We start from the raw sequence: 9,285 nt of genomic DNA on the forward strand, positions 1-9,285 counted from the left end.
AAGTAACCTAACTTGTCCCTGTATCATACAAAATCATCCATACACAGGACAATGGATGAGGGTCCGACCCCGTGGGTCCCCAGGCACCCTAAACACATCCATACATATCACAAATATAAAGCAAAAGACAAGCCTTTTTATACACATTCTATACCATACCAAAGTCTATACAAAGGAGTCCAACTCCACAAAATATAGCACAAACTCGGGTGGCAGCCAAAACTCCCAAAAGACCACCCAGCACAAGCTTAGGACTTACCCGGGTACTTCCTACAGTACACCCACCACTACGCTCCTACACCAAGAAGCTAGCTCCGGTTACCCGAAGGACTTGAAAAAAAAAATGTACGTACAACAGGAGTGAGACACCTCTCAATAAGGCAGAAACAAGTTATATCAGTGTGTGGAATTTGAGTGTTATCATGACAGCAAAACATACACAGTTAAATGCAGTTCTAGTACTAGTTTCAAAGCAGTGCATACACGCACACACACATGATCAAGCAACCCGGGGTCGTCACACCCTTCGTCCCGAAGCTGGCCCGCATTACACGGCGTCCCTGGCACATGGCTAACCCTAGCCTCCCATGGCATCGTACCGATACAAACTGGTGGATCCACACCCTTCGGTGATCAGCCGGTAAGGCTCACGCCCTCGGATATAGAGCCGGACACTCTTAGTACCTAGAACAACTCAGAACCCCGTTCGTATTGCATTCCATCAAAACACAACCATGCATGCTCATATAACCAAACAAACCACACCCATTTGGTAATCCACAGATCATGATTTTTCAAACGTACACAATTTAATAAAGTCAAGGCATGACCATCCTTGACACAATACATAACACAGTATATCAAAGGTTTTCCAACAAGACTAGGGAATGCAGCTCAGTACCCCCTTTTCCCTAAAAATTATTACATGAAAAACCCACAACTTTACCTATTAGATTTCTCCAAATGAGTAATCAAAATGCACACAAGACCGTGAACCACAGTTCTACCGAGTCCGATTTCAAAAACAACCGACATAAACTAAATCCCCCTACCTTTCCCTAAATGGCAAATCCCGAACTCTAAGGCCCCTAAACGGTGAACCGAGTTCCAAAACCTACATACCACAATACAGAATATGCTCACAACCTTATTCTCTACACAATTATTGAATCAGAACTAAAAACTGAGCCTTACCTCGATTTCAAGCCAAAACCCGAAAACACCCAAAACGGAAATCCGCTCCGTAGAACTTGTAAAGAATCCTTTCCTGATCCTCATGGTAACATCGGATCTACGATTCCCACTACATACGACAAAGAAATCTAGAGAGATAGAGAGTAGGTTGATTTTCAAGAGAGATAGAGAGAGATTTTGAGTTTTCTTAACTGAGAAGTAATGAAAATATCTATTTATAGCCCTTTGACTTGGCCACTCCTCGTCAACGAATGGCATCCTCATCGACGAGGCCACATAGACAACTCGTTGACGAGACGATGGCCTCGTCGATGAACATGATATTACCAGTTTTTCGAAACCGTTCGATATCTCCTCGTCGAAGAGCCTCTAAATTTCGTCGACGAGTAGCACATGGACTTCGTCGACGAACCCTGGCTTCGTCGATGAAGCCTGCTCAAATATCAATTTACCCCCTCTTAATTATTTAAACCCATATATTACAATTCAGATTCTTATAACCTCCCCTCCTTACAAAAATTTCGTCCACAAAATTTGCCATCTCACATTCACAAACTCATTCATGAAATCAATTGTACACTTGACTTAGGAAGAAAATTGGTGACTACTAAAATGCATCCTCGTCACAATACATATATACATGCCCTCACTTATGGCGGAGGAATATCGTGGTAACAAACATAAATCGTCTCAGGAGTTCACAATACACACACTCCTTAAGACCAACTATCTATTCCAATACAAATAGGGTAATGTACATGACTTAAAACAACTATGGATACTTCCGGTGTATTTCCGCTTCCAATTCCCAAGAAACTTCCTCAACCTTGTGATTCTACCACAATACCTTCACCAACAGTATTTTTTTAGTACGAAACTTCTAAACTTTACGGTCTAGAATCTGAACAGGTATCTCCTCGTATGCTAAAGTATCCCCAATCTCCAAGTCCTCATAACTCACAACATATGATGGATCCAACCTCCTCAACATGGATACGTGAAACACATCGTGGATCCTCGAGAGTGCTGGGGGTAGTGCAACCTTGTAGGCTATCGGACCCACTCGCTTTAGAACCTCAAATAGTCCGGCTCAACTTGCCCTTTTTCCTGAATCTCATCACCCCTCTCATTGGAACAATCCTCAGAAATACCTTATCCCCCACCTCGAACTCTAACTCTCGTTGGCGAACATGTGCATAACTCTTCTGCCGACTCTGAGCTGATTTAATCCTCTCCCAGATCAAACCCACCTTCTTAGATGCCTGCTACACGAGTTCAGGTCCTAACACCTGACGTTCACCAACCTCATCCCAATACAGAGGAGATCGACACCTCCGACCATACAGAGCCTCGAATGGTGCCATCTTGATACTCTCCTAGAAGCTATTGTTGTAGACGAACTTTACCAGTGACATAAACTATAACCAGCTACCACTGAAATCTAACACACAGGCCCGCAACATATCCTCCAAGATCTGTATTATACTCTCCGACTGTCCATCATTCTAGAGGTGGAACGTTGTACTAAAGGTAAGCTTCGTCCCCAGTGCTTCCTGCAAGCTCGTCCAGAATCGAGAAGTAAACCTTGGGTCTCGATCTGACACAATGGACACTGGTATCTCGTGCATCTTAACTATCTTATGCACGTACATGTCTACTAGCCTACTTAAAGGGTAGCTAACCTTCATCGGTAAAAAGTGAGCAGATTTCGTCAACCTATCCACGATCACCCAGATAGCATTCTACCCATGAAGTGTTGGTGGCAATTCGATCACAAAATCCATGTAAATATGCTCATATTCCACTCCGGAATAGCTAAGGGCAATAACGGCCCTACCGGCCTCTGATGTTTAGCCTTTACCTGCTGACATGTCAAACACTGCTCCATGAACTGAGCAATCTACCTTTTCATACCACTCCACCAAAAGGTCTCGCGCAAGTCACGATACATCTTCGTGCTACCAGGATCTATCATATATAAAAAATGATGCGCTTCCTCCAGAATCGTCCTTCTAATGTCATTGTCGTTCGGAACACATAACCTAGTCCCAAACCTCAACACACCTCCCTCAGAGATGTTAAACTCCACAGCCAAACCCTGTTGTACACTCTTTACTATCTCTGCTAACTCTACATCACTACCCTGTGCGGCTTTAATACGCTCAAACAAGGTTGGCTAGATCACCAAACTAGCAATGAAAGCCTGATGATCACCAAATACCAACTTTATATCCAAGCTCTCCAGATCCCATTTAATGTGATGCTAAGCTACCACTGTAGATACTGTCGCATGATCCAACTTCCGACTCAATGCATCGATTACCACATTAGCTTTCCCCAGGTGATAACTAATGGTGCAATCGTAGTCCTTGATCAGCTCAAGCCACCATCTCTACCTCATATTCAACTCCTTCTACGTGAAAAAGTATATGAGGCTTTTGTGATCAGTGAAAATCTCGCATTGCACACCATACAAGTAGTGTCGCCAGATCTTCAGTGCATAGACAACAGCAGCCAACTCCAGATCATGCGTAGGGTAATTCTTCTCATATCCTTTGTAAGAACCTGAAAAATATAAAGGGAGTTCTGCAAATTTCGTAGACGAAGCCAGATTTCGTCGACGAAGGAAGTAAACTTTTCGTCAACGAAATTCAGAGGTTCATCAACGAAGAGAAGCCGAGAGGTCTGGAAATTTTGGAATATCAGACTTCGTCGATGAAGCTGCCGACATCCGCGACGAAATCCTTGACTTTTTGTCGACGAAGGTACTTTTCATCGACGAAAACCGAGTAGGTCAAAGGGGGTATAAAAGGAAAATTACTTTTCTTCTTCATTAAGTTTCCCTACTCTCTCTCTCTACTCTCTCTCTCTCTAGATTTCCTCGCCGATCGTTAATAGAATCGGAAATCTGAGGTTACCACGAGGATCGTGGAGGGATTCTCTACAACTTCTGTGCATCAGAATCTCGGTTCGAGCATTTTCGGGTTTCGGGCCAAAATCGAGGTAAGGCTCGATTTTCATTTCTAATTCAATATATGTGTAGTAGTATAGATTATAAGCATGTTTAGTATTGTGATTTGTAGATTTCGGAGTCTCGGCTCATAGTTTTGAGGGCCGTAGAGTTCGTAATTTGGTTTTAGGTTGAGGTAAGGGGATTCTATTTATATCAATTCATTTTTGAAATCAGGATCGGTATGCCTATAGGCTACGATCGTATATACGTTTTGACTACTTATTTGGGGAAATCTGTCAGGTAAAAACATGGGATTTTTGGGTTACATTTTTTGGGAAAATTGGGGATTTCGGGTATCATCTCTTATTTGATTGGAAAACCATTTTTGTTGTTTAAATTGTATTATTAAGGTGATCGTAATCCATATTTGCATAAACTGTATACTTGAAATTGTAAACGATATAATTTGTCGTAAACCAAATAAGTGTGGTACGTGTGTATGTATGTATGTTGTTCCAGATATTTGTGAAAAACAGCTATGTGGCGGCTTATTACCGTACGCTGAAATGTATAGGGACGTGAGTTCCAAAGTGATTCCAGGTTTTGTGAAATTGGCTAGGGGTGGCTAACTACCGTACGCCGAGAGTGGGTGGCTCTATATCCAGGGTGCAAAATATCACCAAGAGTGGCTGACTCTATATCCAGGGTGTGAAATATCACCAGTATGATTCGACTGGTCACTGAATGTAGCAATGGACCACAGTGGGTTTAGGTCGACGCAGTGTAGTTGTCACATGGTAATGTAATCAGGGTTAGATCAGGTGAACTTGTGTAGTTGCGTATGTAGCAATGTAATCACTATTAGGCCTGAGTCAGAGATCTTCGTAGTTACATGTGTAGAAACGTAACCGCTGTGAGACTGGGTGACCTTGTGTAGTTGCGTATGTAGCAATGTAATCATCATTGGGCCTTGATCGTCGCAGCGTAGTTGCGTATGTGGCAATGTAATCGCTGTGAGATAAGGTGACCTGGTGTAGTTGCAAATAGTGTGACGACACTAACCATATGTATGTACGTATGTATTTGAGTATCATATGAACTAGAATGGATTTTGTGAAAATACTAGAACTGTATGGAATTGTATGGAAATGTATGGAAATTGTTTTGAAAATGTACGTATTGTTTCAAACTGTATCGTATGTATGTGTTATGAAGTATGAAAATGACATTGGATGCCACACACTGATATAACCTGTTTCCTCCCTTACTGAGAGGTGTCTCACCCCGAATATATACAAATGTTTTTTAAGTCCTTCAGGTAGCCGAAATTAGCATCCTAGCATCCAGAAGGTGGGGGTGTACTTAGCTACCACTAGTACCTAATAGGTACGAGTTTTGTAACCGGGTGGTCGTGATAGATTTTGTAGACACCCGTGGTATGTATAGTATCTTGTGGGTATGTTTTAACCCCATATGGTATAGACTCTGGTATGGTACAGTTTGATGTAAAGAAAGACCGTATTCCGTTGGGTATATTGATGAGTATGGACATGTGTATGTATGTATATAGGGCATCCATTACCCCACAAGGTCGGACCCTCTTGTATGTGGTATCATGTATGTTTTATATTGATACAGAGGCAGGTTATGTTACTTAATTCACCCCTGGGTCCCATTTCTGGGTTTGGGGTGTGACATCCTTTCAGTTACCGAGAAGCATACGCTATTACCTTACCCTACAACATAAGCACACATCCCAAGCCATTCAGAGACGCATCGTTATAAATCACAAAACTACAATCCCCAGAAGGAATGCTCAAAATCAGAGCAGTAACCAGCCGATGCTTCAACTCCTGAAAGCACTACTCACAATCACTGGTCAACTTAAACTTCACCCCCTTCCTAGTCAATCGAGTCAGAGGCCCAGACAACTTAGAGAACCCTTCCACGAACCGACGATAATAACCCGTCAATCCTAGAAAACTCCAAATCTCCTGCACACTCTTCGACCTTATCCAGTAAACCACAGCTTCAATCTTGCTAGGATCCACTGAGATACCATTCTTAGACACCACATGGCCTAAGAACGCAACCTAATTCAACCAGAACTCACACTTCTTCAGCTTAGCATACAGCTTCTTCTCCTGTAGAATCTGTAATACTAACCTCAGATGACTTTCATGCTCTTCTGAAATCCTTAAATATACCAGAATATCATCAATAAACACCACTATAAACTGGTCCAGGTACTCATGGAAAATTCTGTTCATAAGATCCATGAACACCTTCAAAGCATTCGTCAACCCAAAAGGCATAACTAAAAACTCGTAGTGGCCATACCTAGTTCGGAAAGCAGTCTTCGCAACATCCTCAGATCTAACCCTCACATAATGATACCCTAACCATAGGTCAATCTTCGAAAAGACCTGCGTCCCCTACAATTGGTCAAAAAGATCATCTATACTAGGTAAAGGGTAATGGTTCTTCACAGTCACCTTGTTGATCTCACGGCAGTCAATGCACATACGCATTGACCTGTCCTTCTTCCTCACAAACAACACTAGAGCTCCCCAGGGTGAAACACTAGATCGAATAAATCCCCTATCTAGTAATTATTGCAACTGCTCCTTCAACTCTTGAAGTTCTACTGGAGCCATCCGAGACGGAGCTTTAGAGATCGGTGCCTTGCTAGGCAACAACTCTATCGCGAACTCCACCTCATGATTGGAGGTAAACCGGGTAATTCTTCTAGAAACACATCCGGGAACTCGTTAACCACCCAAATTTCCTCGAGCCTCAACTCATCTCACGGGGGTTCCCTCACATAAGCTAGGTACCCCTGAAATTCATCCAAGAGTAACCTCCTCGCTTGTAGTGCCGATAGAAACTGTGGCTTCGAACGCACACATAATCCCATAAATTCATACTCCTGCTCCTGAGGAGGTCTGAACACCACCATCTTCCTACGACAGTCGATCACAGCATAACTGGAGAACAACCAATCCATCCCTAGTATGACATCAAACCCCGACATGTCATATGCCATAAGATTCGCAAGTAGCAACTTCCCTTGGATTACCACTAGGCAGTCTTCTAACATCCTCCTACAGTATGATACACTCCCAGATGGTGTAGCTGCAAATATTATTTTTCCATGGCTTGGGTCTCCACCCCACACAGTTTCACAAAATTAATAGATATAAAGGAGTGGGTCGCACCTGAATCAAATAAAACCATAACTTTATTTAAAAGCAACATCATAGTACCTGTCACCACATTCCCCGCATGCTCAGCATCTGCTAGAGTAAGCGAGTACACCCTTGCCTGAGCTGTATTCACCTAATTCGTCCTCTAGGATACCTAATTACTTCCCCGATTCTGACTTGAAGAAGGCGTACCCCTCCTTGGCGCATAACAATCCCCAGCCATGTGACCTAACTAGCCACAGTTATAGCAGTTACCCCCAAACGACTAGCAATCACCGCTATGCAATTTATGGCACCTGGTACAACGATCACCCAACTGGCTCATCTGAGAACTCTGATGTTCGGTATTCTGGCGATAACCTGAGCCCCTGTTCCTCTTCTTCCATGATCCCTGACGAGATCCAGACTGAGAACCAGAAGGTATTGGCCTCTTCTTTGGCTCCTGATCCACCTCATCCTCTTGAATACCGGTCTCGATCACAGTGGCCTTATCCACCAAAACCAAGAATTCACGGATCTGAAGCATACCCACTAGTCTGCGATTGTCCTTCCTCAGGCCCTTCTCAAACCTCCGAGTCTTCTCGTACTCATTTGAGATCAAACACGGCGCAAAATGGGATAGCTCTATATACCAAGCAGCATACCCCTGCATCGTCATACTTTCTTGAGTCAAAGCAAAAAACTCATCAGCTTTAGCGTCACATGAGGAAGTCAGGAAGTATCTGTCGAATAACACCTCCTTTAAAGGCTCCGCGTCATTTCCATTGGACTGGCTCTCTACTTCTCAAGCAAACTCACCGCAGTCCGCCATCAACCCGCCTCCCCAGATAGTTGGAAGGTAGCATAGAGGATTCTCTACCTATTTGTGTAGTGTAAGACCTCCAAAATCCTCTCAGTCTTCTCAACCCAGTCCTCTACTATCATCAGATCATGTCCTCCTGAGAACGTCAGAGGGTGCATGCATGTGAACCTCTCAATGGTGCACCCCACAGTGGTAGGAGAGCTTCCGCATCTCCTCACACTCTGCCTGATCTCCCGCAAGACCTGCCTCGTCAACCCTCAAGGCACAGAAGGAGACTCATCGCTTGCAATCTCCTCGGAGCCACTTCCCAAGTCATTAACCTTGGGCTCCATTCTGAAAACATAACGAAATTCTATCAAAACTCCTACAACACATATAGTTAACATAATTATCTAGCTTTATTCATGTTAACTACCACATGTCTGATCTAGGTCTGTCCTATCACACTGACATAAGAGTCATCAATGGTTTGCCATGATTTTACTAAAATCGTCATTCCAGGAAAAACACAGAACACCGCCGACGAGTCCCTGTCAAGCAACAAAACAATCCTCGACCTACTCTACCCATTTCCAACATCCTATACTCTAGTATGTACGCACAGCTATGCCTAACCAAGTCTACAAGACCTATCAACCTGGTTAGCTCTGATACCAAGTTGTCACGCCCCGAACCCGATAATGGGACCCGAGGGTGAAAAAGTAACCTAACCTATCCCTATATCATAGAAAAACATCCATACACAGGACAATGGATGAGGGTCCGAGCCCGTGGGGTTCCCAGGCACCCTAAACACATCCATACATATCACAAATATACAGCGAAAGATATTTTTTTTTATACACATTCTGTATAATACCAGAGTCTATGCAAAGGAGTCCAACACCACAAAATACAGCACAAACCCGAGTGGTAGCCAAAACTCCCAAAAGACCACCCAGTACAAACTTAGGACTTACCTAGGTACTTCCTATAGTACACCGACCACTATGCTCCTACACCAAGAAGCTAACTCCAGTTACCCGAAGGACCTGAAAAAAAATATGTACGTATAGCAGGGGTGAGACACCTCTCAATAAGGCAAAAACAGGTTATATCGATGTGTGGCATTTGAGTGTTATCATGATAGC

This window comes from Malania oleifera, chromosome 13 (assembly GCF_029873635.1).
Source record: "Malania oleifera isolate guangnan ecotype guangnan chromosome 13, ASM2987363v1, whole genome shotgun sequence".
Lineage (NCBI taxonomy): Eukaryota > Viridiplantae > Streptophyta > Magnoliopsida > Santalales > Ximeniaceae > Malania > Malania oleifera.